The 23,560-nt window shown below is 32.5% G+C and overlaps 1 pseudogene; it reads right to left on the bottom strand.

The window, feature by feature from the left end:
* Positions 1 to 13,623: 13,623 nt before the first annotated feature.
* Positions 13,624 to 22,650, bottom strand: LOC125847251 (uncharacterized; annotated as a pseudogene).
* Between the last annotated feature and the right edge of the window lie 910 nt (positions 22,651 to 23,560).

The following is a 23,560-nucleotide window of genomic DNA, read 5'->3' as shown; positions in this document are numbered from 1 at the left end:
TCGAGATTCAAATACGTATTATTAGCGAGCCTAACTCCTTATTGGGCTGAGACCACGGCTGGCTAGACGGAGTCACTAAGACAAAGACACTAACTTGTTGTATTGAATCTGACTTTACCACCATCTCGGAACTAAGTCAAGAAACCATATATAAATCCATTTATATTTTGATAAAGTCTAGATCTTTCATGGTAGATATAAAAGTGAAGTTAGTTATCCGACATAGATATAGTTTTCTAGCCGGACATAGTCACGGCTTTAGATCGGAGATGTAAAAAAAAGAAAAAGAAAGTATAGTCGTACCTTGTGGTCAACACCAGTGCGAGAGACTGTACACTTTATTAACAATCCATCGAGTATCCGACGAGCTTACAGATTACGAAAGAGGGAGCTTTACAAAATATTACAAGAGAGAGAATGAGAGGGTTTTCTAAAACCTGCTCCCAAAGAAAATGAAAGAGCAACTTATTTTATAGAAAGAAAATAAAAACATAAGGTATCTTTGTACAGTAGTATTGGAACCCATTTACCCCTTAAACAGTGTATCTACTGTCGATCAACAATATATCTACTATCGGTAGTGCCTTCTACTGTTCAGGCTGTTGCATCCTTTCCTTTTAATCTAAATAGGAAATCTTCCGTTTGCTGTAGCGTATCTCCATAGGGTTGAGGTGTATCATCTCATGCCTCATCACTCGTTTCACTTCTTATAAAAATGTCAGATTTCTCGTAGTGGGTGATATTAAGAAGAAGATTCCTTCTGACTTCATCCTAATATTCATTTATCATTTCTTATTTGTGTCCATCTTGAATGGAAATCCTCCTGGAAATATGCTTAACAGAGTTATCTGCGATTCCTCCCTTATTGGGATTAGTACCATAATCTTGGATTTTCTGAGTAATAAAGTCCAGTAATTCTTGGCCATATAATGCCTTAGTCTTGGGATCTTTTTTCATTAACTTGTCCCAAAAATTGTTGTAATAAGTCCGATATAAGCATGGAATTTGTTCCTCAGTAAAACCTACTTCTGGGGTCCATTTATGGATCCAGGGAAGAGAGAATTCTATGAAAAATAGATCGGTTCAATTTGATCCATATAACAAATATGATCAGTATGGTATAAATTATTAAGGTCCGGTGAAACCTTAACCCATTCTTTGTATAATTTTAAAAAGGGGTCCGACAAAATCTTTGTAGTTGGACCGTGGTATGACCACTAGTTTAAGAACCAATTAGGGATTGGTTCAGCAAATATCTTTGCACAAACTTTAATAAACCAAGTAAGCATGTGCCTCTCATTATTATAGTAGAGGACTTTACTAAAGGTATTAATATAATCCCAATATGTAAAGCTAGTGGGAACCTTATTTAGGCTGATCTGCCTTTCTTTCATTGAGGAAATACCCTAATCTTCTATAGAAATAATCTGCTTAATAATTATTTTGGAGATGTTATAAACGTTCTCACTAGTGTTGTATCCTGAGAAGTGCTGAAATTCAGCACTACCAGTACTTATTAGAATAGTCTCGTAGTACGAGCGGGTTTTATATGATTCACCTAAAAAATATAACCTGTTAATCAGATAGCGCTGGAATATCTTCCATGGTTCGTCTCTCCTCTGAATCTCAGAGTTTTCTATAAGAAATATTATTTCTTTCTTTGCTACCTTTTCGTAAGATTTGATATCATCAATATCGTCCTTAGCAATGGAGGCAAAAGTATCACCCTTCTGCTTCTGGGACAAATAGGCCCGTAACTATGCATATAATGGGATATCTTCCAGAATATCTTCTAGATGTACGGATGATGATGCCATATTTTGAGATATTTTTGAGCTTATCAAGCTCATTTTTTCCTCGCTGTAGAATCAGGGAGTTTGATGAGGATCTGTATGACGATCCTGACGATGATCCTGGGGATGATCTTCCCCTTCCATGTGGGTTATTTTCCTTTCCTCGACCCTTGGTTACCCAAGGAGGGTCCATCCTACAGACAAAACATGTTGCTTTAGGCGTCAAATGCATTAGGGAAAAGGTAAAAAAAATCATAGTAATTCTGATAATAATAATTTTTGTCATCAAAATCGATGACTTCTTCAATATTATGAATTGTGAAGATATCCATCACCATATGATCTATGATTTTCCATAGGATGAGCTCATGTACATCTCGATTGAGCGGAACAACTTTCAATATTGTGACCAAAGTTTTATCAGTAAAGAAAGGGGCTAAAAAACACACTGTTATGAAGAAAAATATTCTCTTGATGTGAAATCTGGAAGAGAGTTATCACTTCCCTTTTTATAATGTATTTCGAAATCAAATGGGGCTAACTGTGCTTGCCACCTGGCGAATATTAATTTTGATGCATCATGTTTGAAATCTTTATCAAACATATATTTTACCGATTGTGCATATGTTTTTATCAAAAACTTTTGATTGTATAAGTCATCCTAAACTTTAATACGCATTTAATGATAGTTAACATTTCATATGCTACCGTGGCATATTTTTTCAGAGCATTGCTCCATTTTCCAGAATGAAATGGAATCAGATATTCATTTTTATCATGCGAATTGATTTGTTTCAATATTCCTCCATAGCCAATGTTAGACTCATCTGTCTCTACAATCTTTTATCAAGCCGGGTTAGCAAGAGTTAAACAAGGCATATTTTTTAACTCTTGTAGAGACAGATGCGTCTACCGTGGCATATTTTTTCTGAGCATCGCTCCATTTGCAGAATGAAATCGAATCAGATATTCACTTTTATCATGCGGATTGATTTGTTTCAATATTCCTCGATAGCCAATGTTAGACACATCTGTCTCTACAATCTTTTGTCAAGCCGGGTTAGCAAGAGTTAAACAAGGCAATGATTTAACACGAAGTTTAATATTTTTTACCAAGTCGGTGAGACTATCAGTCCAAGGTGTTTTATGATCCTTTTTAAGCCTGTCATATAGAGGGGCTAAATCACGAGATAGACTTCTGTAAATGGGGGAAAATAATTTAAACTTCCGAAGAATCTCTGCAGTTGCGTCCTATCTGTAATAATATCATGAAACTTTGAAGCAAAATCAATAGATCGCTGAATGGAGGTTACCTTCCCTTGACAAATAAAATTTCCTAGAAATTGGACAACAAACTCATTTTTTATTTAGAAATTGCCAAACCGTTTTGTATAACAATTTTCTTGAAAATGTCCAAATGTTTAAATTTGCATTTCAAGAGTCTTTCAATTCACAAAAATATCATCAATTTAGACTATGATGAAGTCTAAATATGAATTGAAAATATCATTCATAATTTTCTGAAATTCAGAAGGAGCGTTTTTCAAACCAAATGACATAACATTCCATTCATATTTTCCAAACTGAACATTGAAAGCTATTCTATAAGAATGCTCCTTGAATATTTGTATCTGCCAGTATCCTGATTTTAAATCAAACATTGAAAAGATATAAGCGTCATATAATCTTGACAATAAATCCTTTTTATTGGGGATATGATACCTAATCCATTTTAAATGTTTATTTAAAGGTTTGTAATTTATTACCAACCTGGGAACACCACGTTGTTTTTCAGCTGCATTATTGACATAAATTGCAATGCAATACCAAGGAGATTTGGAAGGTTTTATCAAACCTTTTTTGTAATAAACAATCAATTTTTGTTTTGCAGAATTCAACCAATTCGGCGTTCATATGGCAAGGGCGAGATTTCACAGGAATATCATCCTCACTGAAGTTATTTTCGTATGGAAGAGTGACGATATGCTTTTTTCGATTCCAAAAAGCACTAAGATGATCAACCGAAATATCAATGGCTATCTGTTAAGATATTAATTTAATATTTTCTTGTACTTTGGTTGATTTCAGAGTATGGAATATATTCATACTAAATAATTCAAGTTGTAAAGAATCAACATGCTTCTGTTTCATATTAATTAAAGCATTAATATCACGAGAAATAGGATCCGTGATAAAAGTATAACTAATATCTCGGTCTTTGAAAGTAGCAGAAAATCCTTTAACTGTTATGCTGGTAAAAGGATAAATAACATTTATAAAAGGTGTTCCAAGTATAATTGGAGGGTATAACTAATTTTTTTACCAAGAAAAAGAAATGTGGAATGCAAACTTTGTTTTGGCAAATATGAGTNTAACTAATATCTCGGTCTTTGAAAGTAGCAGAAAATCCTTTAACTGTTATGCTGGTAAAAGGATAAATAACATTTATAAAAGGTGTTCCAAGTATAATTGGAGGGTATAACTAATTTTTTTACCAAGAAAAACAAATGTGGAATGCAAACTTTATTTTGGCAAATATGAGTATTAGACAATTTATACTTTATATCTAAAGCATGTCCAGAAGCGGATTTGACCATATGAGTTGTTTTCTCAAAATATTTGGTAGGTACAAGACCTTCATGAATGCAACTCACCTCAGCTCCACTGTCAATCATAGCGACCTCAGTTATAGAAAAAGTGTTATCAATTAATATGGTGCATTTAACATACCATTTGTGAGCGGTAATGATTTGCATCATTTCCAAAAACATATTTTGTCTAGAATCAAAGTTAATAACTTTCGCAAGAGTATTTTCTTCAACAATATTTTTTTTACCTTTGCTATTAACTGACTCAATCTGAGTAAGGTGATGATCACAAATTGTTTGATTTTGTTTAAGCGTTTTAATTTCTTGTTTTAGATTTTCAATCTCTCCTTTCAAATCATCAAAAGAAGTTTCGCGCATAACAACAGGTTGTTTAGCAAGTCTATTATTAACTTCAGACAAAGAATACGGTGCAGAATATTCAAACTCAAAATCATTTTTCTGTTTTTCAAAAGAGTTCGAAGAACTAGCCTTGTTATTTACAGCGAACTGGATAATCTTTTCTTGCAAATGATTATCAGTAACTTCTTTCAACAGTTCTATAACGTTATCAGAAGTAATAGTATGAATGTTCATATCTTCAAATTGTGATTGTAATTTATAAAATTCATCATTTTCACCATAACAAATATCACCTTGGCATTTGCAAGCATATATAGTGGCTGCCTGATTATTACCAGAGGACTCAGGTTGATCAACCTCATTCTTTAAACTAGATTCAGAATCGTAATCTGACTAAGAACCAGAGGTGTATAAAAAACTATAAATCTTATCGTGAATATCTTCACCTAGTTCTAATGTTTTAATATTTTCAAGCTTACAATTGGGTGCTATATGTCCAAATTTTCCACACTTGTAGCACTTGATTTTAGTGAGTTCTCTTCTAGACCTATTCTTTGTAAATCCATTAGATTTACGATGAGCTTTTCACTCTTTCCGTTCCTCCCTAGACCTTAGTTTGGACTTTCTTTTTCGATAAGATATTTCTGTATTGGATCCACTAGAATCTCTAGGTGTGGTACCCTTAGTGGCGGTATCAGGTAATCCAAACTGAGTATAAAAGCCTCCTAGCTAGAATCTATCCTTGAGCTTATCAATCTTAAGCTATCGAGAAAGTTTCAATTCATTGTAGAAATTTATACCTTCTTGAGTGCATACTCATATTAACTACCCATAAGTGTAAGTGTTGTGAGGAATATCCCCATACGGATTCCTCAGAGTTTTTTAACTCGTTCAGCAAATAAAGGGGGCAATCCATCTATAAACTTAGCTTTCCAATGCGGAAAACCATTTTCGGGTAGTTCCATCACCCGACTCAAATAGGTATCTTAATACCAACGAACTTCTCCTAAATGTCTACATCGTAGGCCATTTAACAGGGAAGGGACGATCTCCTACTGATTGGTAAATCTACCATTAAAATGTTCCAGAATGGTCAAGAATAAAGTATAAACAACGTCTTCTCTATATCTTATTAGACTCATTCCTAAGTTATCAACACCTTCATTATCAGCAATAGAATTTACTACAGCAGCTTTAGCTTCAATGCTCATATAGCTATCCCACCAATCTCTAAGTTGGCCAGTAAAACCTGCAATAATCATTTTGCAAATATATCTATCTGTGTTTTTAACACTTTTACAGATAGTCGCATACATAAGCATTCTATGAACAAGAATAGTTAGTTGTCTATCAACCAAGCCATCAAGATTCCATTCATAAATTTCAGTGTCACTATAAGAGGTATTAGTCTGGTTCCAGTCACGTTCCACTATCAACACATCTTGAGGAGTTGGTCTAGAAGAATAATAAATTTGCATATTGGGTTGATGAGACAATTTAGTATTACCACTATTCTTCTTGGGATAACCGCGAAGTTTATTAATTTCCAAACTAACCTGATTTTTAAAATCAAAAGTGTTTTCCATCTCATTAGCAAAATCTTCGGATAAATCAATAGGCTTAGCCCCAAGTTCAGAAAACTTTATATCGAGAAGTTCTTCTAAATCGTAAAGAGGTTTAGAAACAAAATTCTGAATCTCAGGGGGTCTTTGTACATGAGTAGAAAGTGCTGAAAGTTGTTTAGACGTAGAAGCTTGTACATAAGTTTTTAAATCCATTGTGATCTGAATTATCAAAGCAGTTCGTTCATCTAATATTTTATCAAGGGAACTAATATGTTTTCCTAAGACTTTAACATAAAGTCCTAAATAATTGTTTTGAGAAATGAGATTATTAATCTCATTGATGCTGACTGCCGCAACATCATTTTCAACAAATTTTTGAAAGGCAGTAAAAGTAATACCTGTATTATTCGGTAAATTAAATGATGCCTGAGGTGGATAAATAGCTTCGCCAATATTACCTGATTCATCTTTATAAGATCGTTCAAGAACGTTGATGAATAAAGATAAATAGGTGGTTATAAACCAAGGTACAAAAAACATAGTATGATTATGTAAAACACAAGTCTAATAAAATTCTTGAGAAATATTATTTAGATCATTAGCACTATAAGTGTCTAAAAACCAAATTTTAAATTGGTTCCATTTATCACTTGAAAATTCATTTTGAAAGTACTTTCGTGCCAGTGAACCTGGGCTAAAATCAATTTGATTTGCGTCAATCATTGAGTATCATTAGGGTTAAAATCTATTTCGGATGCAGAAGGAATATCCTTATTACAAATATCAGATGATTTATCATTAGCTCGAACGATATATAATTGAAGATCAATTTTAATTTTATTCCTTTCAGCAGATGCAATAGAAGAAAGAGTATGCAAAGAAACAATACGATTACGAGCTGGACCGTATATTGGTTCTATCGGTGAAATATGCTAAATAGAAAGTAATCTTCTATCAGAAAATGAATGTCTATTAAAAGGAACTCTCTTATCATCAAACTAAATACAAATTTTTCCATCAGGATTTTGAGTAATATGAGAATACTCTGAATTAGTGACAACATCGGTCATTTGTTCCGGAGGTATAACAAAATCTAAAGTCCAAGTAGTAGGAAAATTAATTTCTTCCCATTTTATATATACATATTTTTATATAGTTGGATGACTGTATGGAAGAATCTAATCCTTTTACCCAAGCAAAGGACCTCTCGAGATTCAAAGATGTATTGTTAGTGAGCCCATGTGTCTAGCGGTTCTAACCGGGTATAATTCGCCCTTTTTAACTCCTTATCGTGCTGAGACCACGGCTGGTTAGATAGAGTCACTAAGACTAAGCCACTAACTTGTTGTATTGAATCTGACTGTACCACCATCTCAGAACCAAGTCAAGAAACCATATATAAATCCATTTATATTTTAATAAAGTCTAGATATTTCATGGTAGATATAAAAGTGAAATTAGTTATTATAGATATAGTTTTCTTGCCAGACATAGTCACAGCCTTAGATCGGAGATGTAGAAGAAAAGAAAAAGAAAGTATAGTCGTACCTTGTTATTAACACCAGTGCGAGAGACTATACATTTTATTAACGATCCGACGAGTATCTGGCGAGCTTACACATTACAAAAGAGAGAGCTATACAAGAGATTACAAGAGAGAGAATGAGAGGGTTTTCTAAAACCTGCTCCCAAAGAAAATGAAAGACCAACTTATTTATAGAAAGAAAATAAAAACATAAGGCATCTTTATGTAGTAGTACTGGACCCATCTGTCCCCTAAATAGTGTATCTACTGTCGATCAACAGTATATCTACTGTTGGTAGTACCTTTTACTATTCAAGTTGTTGCGTCCTTTCCTTTTAATCTAAATATGAAATCTGCCGTTTGTTGTAGCGTATCTCCACAGGGTTGAGGTGTATCATCTTGTGCCTTATCACTCGTTTCACTTCTCATAGAAGTGTTAGATTTCTCGTAGTGGGTGATATTAAGGAGAATTCCTTCAGACTTCATCCAAATATTCATTTATCATTTCTTCTTAGTTTCCATCTTGAATGGAAATCCTCCTGGCAATATGCTAAACGTAGTTATCAGCGATTCCTCCCTTATAGGGATTAGTACCACAATCTTGAATTTTCTAGGTAATAAAGTCCAGTAATTCTTGGCCATATAATGTCTTAGTCTTGGGATCTTTTTTCATTAACTTGTTCCAAAAATTGTTGTAATAAGTCCGATATAAACATGGAATTTGTTCCTCGGTAAAACCTACTTCTGGGGTCCATTTATGGATCCAGGGAATAGAGAATTCTTTGAAAAAATAGATCTGTTCAATTTGATCTATATAACAAATATGATCAGTGTGGTATAAATTATTAATGTCTGGTGAAACCTTAACCTATTCTTTGTATAGTTTTAAAAAGGGATCCGACAAATCTTTGTAGTTGGACCGTGGTATGAACACTAGTTTAAGAACCAATTAGGGATTGGTTCAGCAAATATCTTTGCACAAACCTTAATAAACCAAGTATGCTTGTGCCTCTCATTTTTATAGTAGAGGACTTTACTGAAGACATTAATATAATCCCAATATGTAAAGCTAGTGGGAACCTTGTTTAGGCTGATCTGCCTTTCTTTTATTAAGGAAATACCCCAATCTTCTATAGAAATAATCTTCTTAATAATTATTTTGGAGAAGTTATAAACGTTCTAGCTGGTGTTGTATCCTGAGAAGTGCTGAAATTCAACACTACCAGAACTTATCAGAATGGTCTTGTCACTACTAAAAAAAACAGTGAATACCGATCTAAAAATTTCTGACCTCAAAAGGAGGTCGGTAATTTCTGACCTCCGGAGGTCAATATTTACAAGTAGTCGGTTTTTATGTAAAATAAAGCGGGAAAACCAAATTTCGACCTTCAGAGGTCGGAATTTTTCCCAGAAAAAATGAATTACAATAAAAACCGACCTCTTGATGTCGGTATTAAACAAATAAATCTCAATTAAATATAAAAAACAAATAATACCGACTTCAGTATGTCAGTAAAATTAAATAGTATGTAAAAAATAAATTAATATAAAATACCGACCTCATGAGGTCGGTATTTTTTATATTTAATTGAGAAAATAATACGGACATCAAGCGGTCGGTTTTTATTTCTGGGAAAAATTCCGACCTCCTGAGGTCAGAATTTGGTTATTTTGCATAAAAACCAACTTCTTGAAGTCGGTTATAATACCGACATCTGAATGTCGGTAAAATTAATAGTATGTAATTAAAATACCGACCTCATGAAGTCGGTATTTTTTCTAATTACTATTAATTAAAGTGACNTTCCCAGAAAAAATGAATTACAATAAAAACCGACCTTAGGAGGTCAGAATTTCAAAAATACAAAAATTAAAATACCGACCTCCGGAGGTCAGAATTTCAACATTACAAAAATAAAAATACCGACCTCCGGTGGTCAGAATTTCAACATTACAAAAATAAAAATACCGACCTCCGGAGGTCAGAATCTCAAAATGCAAAAATAAAAATACCGACCTCTGGAGGTAGGAATTTAAAAATTGAATATTCCGACAAAAAATAAAAACTGACCTCGAGAGGTCAGTAAATACCGACCTCCAGAGGTCGGTATTGAATAGCGACCAAGCTTTTTCCGACCTAAGCTGGGATGTCAATTTTAGGTCGGTATTTCAGGGAATACCGACCTCCGGAGGTCGGTATTCACTGTTATTTTATTAGTGTGTAGTACGAGTGGGATTTATATGATTCACCTGAAAAATATAATTCGTTAATCAGATAGCGTTGGAATATTTTCCATGGTTCATCTTTCCTTTGAATCTCAACGTTTTCTAAAAGAAATATTATTTCTTTCTTTGCTACCTTTTCGTACGATTTGATATCATCAATATCGTCCTTAGCAATGGAGGCAAAAGTATCACCCTTCTGCTTCTGGGACAAATAGGCCTCTAACTCTGCATATAATGGGCTATCTTCTAGAATATCTTCAGGATGTACGAACGATGATGCTGTATTTTGAGATATTTTTTAGCTTATCAAGCTCATTTTTCCTCGCTGTAGAATCAGGGAGTTTGACGAGGATCCGTATGATGATCCTTACGATGATCCTGGGGATGATCTTCCCCTTCCACGTCGGTTATTTCCATTGCCTCGACTCTTGTTTACCCAAGGAGGGTCCATCCTACAAACAAAACATGTTGTTTTAGGCATCAAAGGCATCAGGGAAAGGCCAAAAGAATCATAGTAATTCTGATAATAATAATTTTTCTCATCAAAATTGATGACTTCTTCAATATTATTAATTGTAAAGATATCCATCACCATATGTTTTATGAGTTTCCATAGAATATGAGCTCCTGTACATCTCGGTAGAGTAGAACTACTTTCAATATTGTAACCAGTTTTATCAGTAAAGAAAGGGGCTAAAAACCTCATTGTTATGAAGAAAGATATTTAGTTAATAACAAATCTGGAAGAGAGTTATCACTTCCCTTTTTATAATGTATTTCGAAATCAAATGGGGCTAACTATGCTTCCCACCTGGCGAAAATTAATTTTGATGCATCATGATTGAAATCTTTATCAAACTTATATTTTACCGATTGCGCGTCAATTTTTATCAAAAACTCCTGATTGTATAAGTCATCCTGAAATTTTAATACGCATTTAATGATAGTTAACATTTCATGTGCTACCGTGGCATATTTTTTCTGAGCATCGCTTCATTTTACAGAATGAAATCGAATCAGAAATTCATTTTTATCATGCGGATTGATTTGTTTCAATATTCCTCCATAGCCAATGTTAGACGCATCTGTCTCGACAATCTTTTGCCAAGCCGAGTTAGCAAGAGTTAACAAGGCAATGATTTAACACGAAGCTTAATATTTTTTACCAAGTTGGTGAGAATATCAGTCCAAGGTGTTTTATGATCCTTTATGAGCCTGTCATATTGAGGGGCAAAATCACGAGATAAATTTCTGTAAAATGGGGAAATATAAGAAAGAGCGCAAAGATAGGAGAGCCTTTCTTAAGTCTAATAGATTTACCAAGAATAGGTCTAAGCAAGAGCTCGCCAAAATTAATTGTTATAGGTGTGGAAATTTCGGTCACATAGCACCCAACTGTAAGCTTGAAAGGCTGAAGACCTTAGAACTCGATGAGGAGATTCATGACAAGGTTTATAGTTTCTTATACACTTCTGGTTCTGAGTCTGATTATGATTCTGATTCAGTTCTGAAGAAGAGATCGAGTTGCTTGATAATTCTGATAATAATCAGCCTGCTAATATGAATACATGCAATGCTTGTTATGGTAATATTTGTTCTTGTGAAAATGATGAATTTTATAAATTACAGTCTCAATTTGAAGATTTGAATATTAATACTATTACTTCTGACAACGTATTAGAACTTTTGAAAGAAGTAACTAATAATAATCTTTGTGAAAAAATTATTCAATTAGCTGTTAATAACAATGCTAGTTCTTCAAAAAATGTTGAAATACAAAAGAATGATTTTGAATTTGAATATCCTGCTCCTTATTCTTTGTCTGAAGTTAATAATTAACTTAATAAACAACCCAGTTCTACAAGAGATTCGTCTTTTGATGATTTAAATATTGAAGTTGAAATTTTATAAAATGAGATTAAATCTCTAAAACAAAATCAAATGATTTGTGATCATCATCTTACTCAGATTGAAATTGTGCATCTCTTGCAAAACCTTTTAATCTTGATCCCAGAAAAGGTATGTTTTAAGGAATGATGCAAATTGTTACTGCTCATAAATGGTATGTTAAATATACCATATTGATTGATAATACTTTTTCTATAACTGATATTGCTATGATTGATAGTGGCGTAGATGTTAGTTGTATTCAAGAAGGTCTTGTGCCTACCAAATATTTTGAAAAAACAACTCATATTGTTAAATCTGCTTCTGTACATCATTTAGATATAAAGTATAAATTGCCTAATACTCGCATTTGCCAAAATAAAGTTTGCATTCTACACTTCTTTTTCTTGGTTAAAAATCAGTTATACCCTCTAATTATACTTGGAACACCTTTTATAAATACTATTTATCCTTTTAATAGCATAAATGCTAAAGGATTTTCGGCTACTTATGAAGATAGAGATATTAGTTATACTTTATATCACTGATCCTGTTTCTCGTGATATTAATGCTTTAATTAATATGAAACAAAAGCATGTTGATTCTTTGCAACTTGAATTATTTAGTATGAATATATTTGATACTTTGAAATCAACTAAAGTACAGGAAAAAATTAAATTGATTTCTGAACAAATTGTTGTTGATATTTGTGTTGATCATCCTAGTGCTTTTTGGAATCGTAAAAAGCATATTGTTACTCTTCCATATGAAGATAATTTTTCTGAGAATGATATTCCAACTAAATCTCGTCCTTTCCAGATGAACACTTAATTGGTAGAATTCTACAAGAAAGAAATTGATAATTTGTTACAAAAGGGTTTGATAAAACCTTCAAAATCTCCTTAGTCTTGTACTGCATTCTATGTTAATAATGTTGCAAAAAAGGGAACGATGTGTCCCCAGGTTGGTAATTAATTATAAACCATTAAATAAGTATTTAAAATGGATTAGGTATCCTATTCCAAATAAAAGAGATTTATTATATAGATTATATGATGCCAATATATTCTCAAAATTTGATTTAAAATCAAGTTATTGGCAAATCCAAATATTTAAAGAGCATTCTTATAGAACAAGTTTTAACGTCCCTTTTGGACAATATGAATGGAATGTTATGCCATTTGGTTTAAAAAATGCTCCTTCTGAATTTCAGAAAATTATGAATGATATTTTTAACCCATATTTGGATTTTATCATCATTTATATTGATGACATTTTGGTATACTCAAAAACATTTGAAATGCATATTAAGCACTTAGACATTTTCAAAACAATTGTTATACAAAATGCTTTGGTGATTTCTAAACCAAAAATGAGTTTGTTTCAAACAGATGTTTGATTTTTAGGACATCATATTTGTCAAGGAAAAGTCACTCCAATTCAAAGAGCTATTGACTTTGCTTCAAAATTTCCTGATATTGTTACGGATCGAACTCAATTTCAAAGATTTTTGGGAAGCTTGAATTATATTTCTCCCTTTTATAAAAATTTATCTCGAGATTTAGCCCCTTTATATGACAGGCTAAAAAAGGATCATAAATCACCTTGGACTGATAGTCATACTGCTTTGGTAAAAGATATTAAACTTCGTGTTCAATCTTTACATTGTTTAACCCTTGCTAACCCTGCTTGGCAAAAAAATTGTAGAGACAGATGCGTCTAACATTGGTTATGGTGGAATATTGAAAGAAATTAATCCCCGTGACAAAACTGAATATTTAATCAGATTTCATTTGGAGAAATGGAGTGATGCCCAGAAGAAATATTTAATCGTGAAATGCGTATTAAAATTTCAAGATGATTTATATAATCAGAAGTTTTTAATAAAAACTGATGCTCAATGTGTGAAGTATATGTTCAACAAAGATTTTAAGCATAATGCATCAAAATTAATTTTTGCTAGGTGGCAAGCTCAGTTAGCACCTTTTGATTTTGAAATTCATTATAAAAAGGGAAGTGATAACTCTCTTCCAAATTTCTTATCTAGAGAATATTTATCTGCACAATGAGTTTTCTATCTCCCTTCTTTACTGAAAAAACCTTGATTACTATATTAAAGGTGATTCCTCTCAATAGAGATGTACAAGAGGAAATCTTATGAAAAATCATAGATAGTATGATGAGAGACACATCTCAGGTATTCTTTATTGTGAAGAAGTCGTCGATTTTGACGACGAAAATTATTATTATAGTAATTATTATGCATTCGAATAAAACAAAATGTTTCGTTTGTAGGATGGACCATCCTTGGGTAACCAAGGCTAGAGGCAGGGGAAATTATAGAGGAAGGAGAAGATCATCCCCAGGATCGTCATACGGATCCTCATCCAGCTCTCCAATTATACATATAGGAGGAATGAGCTTGATAAGTGCCAGAATTCCTCAGAAGCAGGCTTCTTCTTTGATACATCTGGATTATATTTCAGAAAATAATCCATTATACGCACAATTGCAGGCGTATCTATCTCAGAAGCAAAGTGATACTTTTGCATCTATCGCTATAGAAGAGGTTGATGATATTAAATCGTATGAAAATGTATCAAAGAAAGAAATGATATTTCTTTTAGAAAACTCTGATATTCAGAGAAAAGAAGAATCCTGGAAGATATTCCAACGATATATAGTTAATGGATTATATTTCCCGGGTGAGTCATACAAAACCCGATCTTATTATGAGACAATTCTAATAAACACACGTAGTGCGGAATTCCAGCACTTCTCAGGATACGACAACAGCGAGAATGTTTATAACTTCTCCAAAATGATAATCAAGCAGGTTATATCCGTTGAAGAATGGGGCATATCCATAATGACAGAAAGGCAGATAAGCCTAAATAAAGTCTCTATGAATTTTACATATTGGGACTATATTCATGCTTTTGATAAAGTCCTCATTTACAATAATGAGAGACACAAGCATACATGGTTCATTAAAGTATGTCCAAAGATATTTGCAGAACTGTTACCTAACTGGTTCTTAAATTGGTGGTCATACCACGGTCCGACAATTAAGATTTTACTTGATCCATTTCTTAAGATACAAAGAATGGGTTAAAATTTCACCAAATCTTAACGAATTATATCATGTAGATCATATCTATTACATTGAAAGAATTGAACAAATCTATGTTTTCATTGAATTCTAGATCATGTTGATTCATAAATGGACTCCGGAGGTGGGATTTACAAAAGAACAAATCTCCTGTTTATATAGAACTTTCTATAATAATTTCTGGGATAAACTAATGAAAAAGGATCCCAAGACAAATTCGTTATACAAACAAGAATTATTGGATCTCATTGAAAGAAGGATTCAAGAATACAGTCTTATTCCTCAAAAAGGAATTATACAAGATAGCTCTGTCCGGCATATTGCCTGAAAAATATCCAGTCAAGAGGGAGATAAAGATAAGATGATTAATAATTATCTCGAAGAAGTTAGAAGGAATTTACTTCTTAACATTACTCAATACGAGAAATCAGACACCTCCATGCGAAGTGAAGAGTGATGACGTCACGTATATACAAGAGGCTCAATTATGTGAACCTACTTTAGAAGATGCGCTGACAAAAGCGGAAGATTTCCTCCGCAAACTAAAAGGAAAAGACGACAATTTGTAAAAGCTTATCTTCAACAGAAAAATCCACTATCAACAATAGAAACACTGTTGATCAACAGTAGATAAATTTTTACTATATATATATGGGACCCATTGATAAGGGACCCTCGGTCACTGTAGATAGATTCATTTTCTTTTCTATAAATAAGTTTGATTTGTAGTATAGAGAAGTAGGTTTTAGATAAACGCTCTCTCCTTTCTCTCCCTATTGTAAATCTCAGATCTAAGTCGTGACTATGTCCGGCTAAAGTATCATATCTATGTCGGATAACTAACTTCATTTTTATATCTACCATGAAAGATCTAGACTTTATCAATGTATAGATAAATTTACATATGGTTTCTTGACTTGGTTCAGAGATGGTGGTATAGTCAGATTTAATACAACAAGTTATTGGCTTTGTCTTAGTGACTTCGTCTAGCCAGCCGTGGTTTTATGCCCGTTATTGAGTTGAAAAAAGGCGCCTATACCCGGTTAGAATTGCTAGACACATGGGCTCAATAACAATACGTATTGAATCTCGACAAACCCCTTGCTCGGGTAAAAGGATTAGATCCTTCCATACAGTCATAAAAATATATTAAATTTATATATATTTCAAAAAGTTTGGATGCTATGCTAGACTAGATTAATGATAACCGATTATTAACTATCACCAGTTATCAGAGATCATGTCAAAGTGGTATCAGAGGCTAGGAACTTTCATGGTAAATACGAGATTGATGTGAAGTGTTCGGCATAGATATGCCCTATTGATCATGGATCTAGGAGATACGAATACTAAAAGTACTAGATTAGAAGAGGTAGATATACCTCAAAACCTTGATTTGTTAAACAAATGGAGTATTCCAAAAATTGATATTAAAACCATTTATGATTATGGTTGGTTTGATAAAATCTCTCATAAGCAATTGATTAAAACTACTGACCAATTGTTGACGTTAAATTTGTCCGAACAGACTATTCGTTTGCTAAATAAATGAGATATTGATTTATATAAATTACAATATAAGTTCTTGCATATTGGCATGGTTCAGATCTCTTTTAAGCCATTAACTCTTAAAGGGTTACCACAAACATTTTTAGCTGCTCTTCGTGATGTTACAAATTTAAATTTTTGATAATCTTTGATGGGTTCTATAGAGTCCACGGTGGCATATGGGCCAGTGTACTTCAATACTCAGCCTAATTTGCAGTTATCTTTTACTGACTCTAACATTCTTGATGCTTTAACTTTGAATGTTAAAACGCATGGTTATAATTATGCACCTGAATCTGAATTGATTTGCTTATCTTATAGAATCTATTTTAAATTGCTTGCTACGTTAAACCCAAGATGTAAGTTATATGATACATCTGATCAAACTATTTTAGTAGAAACTAATTTTGCTAAATCTAAGGTCACTACTAGAAGACCGATAAAATAGGAAGAATTAATTTTCCAACTACTTGGACTTTAGATTCTGTTATACCTCTTGAACAGATGATCGATTATGTCACTAATTCAGAATATTCTCATATTACTCAAAATTCTGACAATAAGATTTGTTTTCAGTTTGATTAAAAGACAGTCTCGTATAATAGACATTCATTTTCTGATAGAAGATTGCTTGCTATCCAACATATTTTACCGATTAAACTGGTTTACGGTCCAGCTCATAATCGTGCTTCTTCTTTGCATACTATATCTTCTATTATATCTACTGATAAAAATAAAAATAAAACTAAAATTGATCCTCGTTTGAATATTGCTAGGGCCAATGATATATTGTCTTATATTTCTGATAAGGATATTCCTTCTGCATCCGAAATGGATTTTAATCCTAATGATACTTAATGATGGATGCACACCAGATTGATTAAAGTCTAGGTTCCCTGGCATGAAAATATGTTCAAAATGAATTTTCAAGTGATAAATGNTCCTCGTTTGAATATTGCTAGGGCCAATGATATATTGTCTTATATTTCTGATAAGGATATTCCTTCTGCATCCGAAATGGATTTTAATCCTAATGATACTTAATGATGGATGCACACCAGATTGATTAAAGTCTAGGTTCCCTGGCATGAAAATATGTTCAAAATGAATTTTCAAGTGATAAATGGAACCGGTTTAAAACGTGGTTTTTTGACACTTATAGTGCTGATGACCTTAATAATATTTCTCAAGAGTTTTATGATACTTGTGCTTTTCATAATCAAATTATGTTCTTTGTACCTTGGTTTATAACAATTTATCTGCCTTTATTCACCCATGTTCTTGAGCGATCTTATAAAGATGAATCAACTAATATTGTCAAAGCTATTTATCCTTCTCAGGCATCTTTTGTTTTACCAAATAATACTGGTATTACTTTTACTGCCTTTCAAATTTGTTTTGAAGAAGATGTTGTGGCAGTCAGCATCAATGAGATCCAATAATTCTTGTTCGTATAACGACTTTGTCTTGGGATATAAGTTGTAATTTATATTGCATCCATATGTGAACCTACTTCAGAAGATACGCTGACAAAATCGAAAGATTTCCTCCGCAAATTAAAAGGAAAAGAAGACAACCTATAAAAGCTTATCTTCAACAGAAAAAGCCACTATCAATAGTAGAAACACTGTTGATCAACATTAGATAAAATGTTACTGTATATATGGGACCCATTGATAAGGGACCCTCGGTCACTGTAGATAGATTCCTTTTCTTTTCTATAAATAAGTTCCATTTGTAGTGTAAAGAAGTTTGTTAGAGAAAAACGCTCTCTACTTTCTCTCCCTATTGTAAATCTCTCTGAGTTTTGTAAAGTTTCCTGTTTACCAGAGATCGTCCGAAAATAAATAAATTGTTCATAGTTCGGTAAAAAAAAAGAGTTTGGATGCTATGCTAGACTAGATTAATGATAACCACGTGGACTACCGCTAGTTATCGGATATCCTGTCAAAATGGTATCAGAGCCTCTTGTATATCCGCGACGTCATCACTCGCTTCACTTCGCATGGAGGTGTCTGATTTCTTGTATTGAGTAATGTTAAGAAGTAAATTCCTTCTGACTTCTTCGAGATAATTATTAATCATCTCATCTTTATCTTCCTCTTGAATGGATATTTTTCTGGCAATATGCCGGACGAAGCTTTCCTGTATAATTCCTTTTTGAGGAATAAGACAGTATTCTTGAATCCTTCTTTCAATGAGATCCAATAATTCTTGTCCGTATAACGACTTTGTCTTGGGATCCTTTTTCATTAGTTTATACCAGAAATTATTATAGAAAGTTCTATATAAACAGGGGATTTGTTCTTCTGTAAATCCCACCTCCAGAGTCCATTTATGAATCCATGGGATCGAGAATTCAATGAAAAAATAGATTTGTGCAATTCTTTCAATGTAATAGATATGATCTGTACGATATAATTCGTTAAGATTTGGTGAAATTTTAACACATTCTTTGTATAACTTAAGAAATGGATCAAGTAAAATCTTAATTGTCGGACCGTGGTATGACCACCAATTTAAGAACCAGTTAGGTATCAGTTCTACAAATATCTTTGCAGATACTCTAATGAACCATGGCATATTTCTTTCGGGCATCGCTCCATTTCCCAAAACGAAATCTGATTAAATATTCAGTTTATTCATGGGCATAAATTTGTTTCAATATTCCACCATAACCAATGTTAGACGTATTTGTCTGTACAATTTTTTGCCAAGCAGGGTTAGCAAGGGTTAAACAAGGTAAAGATTGAACACGAAGTTTAATAACTTTTACCAAAGCAGTATGACTATCAGTCCAAGGTGATTTATGATACTTTTTTAGCCTGTCATATAAAGGGGCTAAATCTCGAGATAAATTTTTATAAAAGGGAGAAATATAATTCAAGCTTCCCAAAAAGCTTTGTAATTGAGTGCGATCCGTAATAATATCAGAAAATTTTGAAGCAAAGTCAATAGCTTTATAAATTGGCATGACATTTCCTTGACAAATATGATGTCCTAAAAATCGAACACCTGTTTGAAACAAACTCATTTTTGGTTTAGAAATCACCAAACCATTTTGTATAAGTGCTTAAAATGCATTACAAATGTTTTTGAGTATACCAAAATGTCATCAATATAAACAATGAGAAAATTCAAATATGGATTAAAAATATCATTCATAATTTTGTGAAATTCAGAAGGAGCATTTTTTAAACCGAATGGCATAACATTCCATTCATATTGTCCAAAAGGGACGTTTAAAGCTGTTCTATAAGAATGCTCTTTAAATAATTGGATTCGCCAATAACATGATTTTAAATCAAATTTTGAGAATATATTGGCATCATATAATCTAGATAATAAATCTCTTTTATTTGGAATAGGATACCTAATCCATTTTAAATATTTATTTAATGGTTTATAACTAATTACCAACCTGGGACACCTCGTTCCCTTTATGCATCATTATTAACATAGAATGCAGTACAAGACCAAGGAGATTTTGAAGGTTTTATCAAACCCTTTTGTAACAAATTATCAATTTCTTTCTTGCAGAATTCTACCAATTCAGTGTTCATTTGGCAAGGATGAGATTTAGTTGGAATATCATTCTCAGAAAAATCATCTTCATATGGAAGAGTAACAATATACTTTTTACGATTCCAAAAAGCACTAGGTTGATCAGCACAAATATCAACAACAATTTGTTCAGAAATCAATTTAATTTTTTCCTATACTTTAGTTGATTTCAAAGTATCAAATATATTCATACTAAATAATTCAAGTTGCAAAGAATCAACATGCTTTTGTTTCATATTAATTAAAGCATTAATATCACGAGACACAGGATCAGTGATTAAAATATAACTAATATCTCTATCTTCATAAGTAGCCGAAAATCCTTTAGCATTTATGCTGGTAAAAGGATAAATAGCATTTGCAAAAGGTGTTCCAAGTATAATTGGAGGGTATAGCTGATTTTTAACTAAGAAAAAGAAGTATGGAATGCAAAATTTATTTTGGCAAATGCGAGTATTAGGCAATTTATACTTTATATCTAAAGCATTCCCAGAAGCAGATTTAATCATATGAGTTGTTTTTTCAAAATATTTGGTAGGCACAAGACCTTCTTGAATACAAGTAACATCTACGCCACTATCAATCATAGCAATATCAGTTATAGAAAAAATATTATAAATCAATATGGTACATTTAACATAACAATTATGAATAGTAACAATTTGCATTATTCCTAAAAACATACCTTGTCTGGGATCATGATTGAAAGTTTTTGCATGTGTATTATCTTCAACAATATTTTTACCTTTGTTATGCAGAGTTTCAAGCTGAGTAAGACGATGATCACAAATCATTTGATTTTGTTTTAGAGATTTCATCTCATTTTATTAATGTTTCAACTTCAATTTTTAAATCATCAAAAGACGAATCTCTTGTAGAAGTGGATTGTTTATTAAGTCGATTATTAACTTCTAACAAAGAATAAGGAACAGAATATTCAAATTCAAAATCATTCTTTTGTTTTTCAACATTTTTTGAAGAACTAGTGTTGTTATTAACAGCTAATGGAATAATTTTTTCACGAAGATTATTATCAGTTACTTCTTTCAAAAGGTATATTACATTGTCAGAAGTAATAGTATTAATATTCAAATCTTCAAATTGACAGTGTAATTTATAAAATTCATCATTTTCATAGGAGCAAATTTTACCATAACAAGCATTGAATGTATTCATATTAGCAGGCTGATTATTATCAGAATTATCAAGTAACTTGATCTCTTTTTTAGACCCTGAATAAGAATCGTAATCAGACTCAGAACCAGAAGTGTATAAGAAACTAACAACATTGTCATGAATCTCCTCATCGAGTTCTAAGGTCTTCAACTTTTTAAGCTTACAGTTGGGTGCTATGTGACCGAAATTTCCACACCTATAACACTTAATTTTGGCGAGCTCTCACTTAGACCTATTCTTGGTAAATCTATTAGACTTATGAAAGGATCTTCTATCTTCGCGTTCTTCCTTAGATCTATGTCTACACCTCTTTTTTCTATAAGGTTTATCAGGATTGAATTCTCTAGAATCCCTATGCTTCTTCTTCTTACTATTAGCAGAAGTATCAGGTAACCCAAACTAGGTACAAAAGTCTCCTAACTGAGATCTTTCTCTAAGCTTATCCATCTTAAGCTGTCTGGATAATTTCAATTCATTACATAAGTTTATACCTTCTTGAGCACAAACTCCTATCAACTTACCATAGTTGTAAGTGTTGTGAGGAATTTCTCCTTGATTATTCCTTAGAGTTTTGATAACTCATTCAACAAATAAAGGGGGAAGTCCATCTATAAACTTAGTTTTCCAATGCTCAAGACGGTTTTTGGGTAGTTCCATCACCCTACTAATATAAGTATCTTTATACCATCTGAATTCTCCCAAGTGTCTACATCGTAGACCGTTTAATAAAGTACGAACAGTCTCATACTGATTGGTAAATCCACCATTCAAATGTTCTAAGTCAGTTAAGACGAAGGTAAAAACTGTGTCTTCCTTATTTCTTACTAAAGTCATGCCCAAGTTATCAACAACTTCGTTGTCAGTTGTAGCATTTACCATAACAACTTTTACCTCAAAAGCACATATAATTATCCCACCAACCTCTGAGTTGGTTAGTAAACCTTGCAATAAACATTTTACAAATATTTCTATCTGTATTTTTTACATTTTTACATATAGTAGCATACATAAGTATTCTATGAACAAGAATAGTCAGCTGTCGATCAGTCAATCCATCAAGATTCCATTCATAAATTTCAGACCCACTATAAGAGGTATTAGTCTGATTCCAGTCTCGTTCCTCTATTAGCACATCTTGAGGACTTGGCCTGGAATAATAAGTTTGCATGCTAGGTTTATGAGCGAATTTAGTATTACCGCTATTCTTCAATGGGTAACCACATAGTTTTTTAAATTCTAAAGCAACATGATTTTTTAAATCAAAAGTGGTTTCCATTTCATCAACATAATCTTTTGACAAATCCATAGGTTTAGCACTGAATTCTGAAAACATTTTATTAAGAAATTCTTCTAGATCATAAAGTGGTTAAAATACGAAATCCTGAATCTCAGGTGGCCTTTGGACATGAGTAGAAAGGTCTTCTAATTTATTTCTCGAAGTAGAAGCCTTTTCAGAAGTTTTTAAATCAGATTTTATTCGAATTATCAAAGCAGTTAACTTATCCAATTTTTTATCAAGCGAACTAATATGTTCACCTAAAACTTTAACATAAAGTCCCAAATAATTATTTTGAGAAATCAAATTATTAATCTCATTGATGCTGACTGTCGCAAAATCTTCTTAAACAAATTTTTGAAAGACAGTAAAAGTAATACAAGTATTATTTGGTAAAATAAAAGATGCCTGAGGAGGATAAATAGCTTTGACAATATTACCTGATTCATCTTTATAAGATCGCTCAAGATCATTGATGAATAAAGGCAGATAAGTGGTTATTGATACGCTCAAATTACACCTCCCTAAAGAAGTATAAACGATCGTTATCAAGTAAAGAACCCAACTTGTAGGTTGGGGTCGATCCCACGAGGAAAATGGTTTAGACTTTTCTTTAACCAATAATTATATTCAATTAGCCAAAGTATTTCCAGAAACAAGAAATAAAAAGAGGGGTTTGTGAAACAAATTGGAAGAATTCAGTAAGTAATCAATAAACACAAGTCAATTTTGGTTGTTATCAAGATGAGAAAATTAACTAGGGTAGATGTGTTCCCCACAAGCTCATAACGCAGTAATCCTAGTAAACGCAATCCTTTCCTAGTGTATTACATGCAAAGTGATAAGTTAGGTATCTCTAAATCCTTGATCCGGCATCTAGAGAATTTCACCCCGCACCTTGATCCGACTATGTGTGTATAATTTACTAACCCTTACCTTT

This window comes from Solanum stenotomum, chromosome 12, assembly GCF_019186545.1.
Source record: "Solanum stenotomum isolate F172 chromosome 12, ASM1918654v1, whole genome shotgun sequence".
NCBI classification, from domain to species: domain Eukaryota; kingdom Viridiplantae; phylum Streptophyta; class Magnoliopsida; order Solanales; family Solanaceae; genus Solanum; species Solanum stenotomum.
Note: the sequence above shows the minus strand (reverse complement) of the source record. Positions and strands in the feature narration are given on the sequence as shown.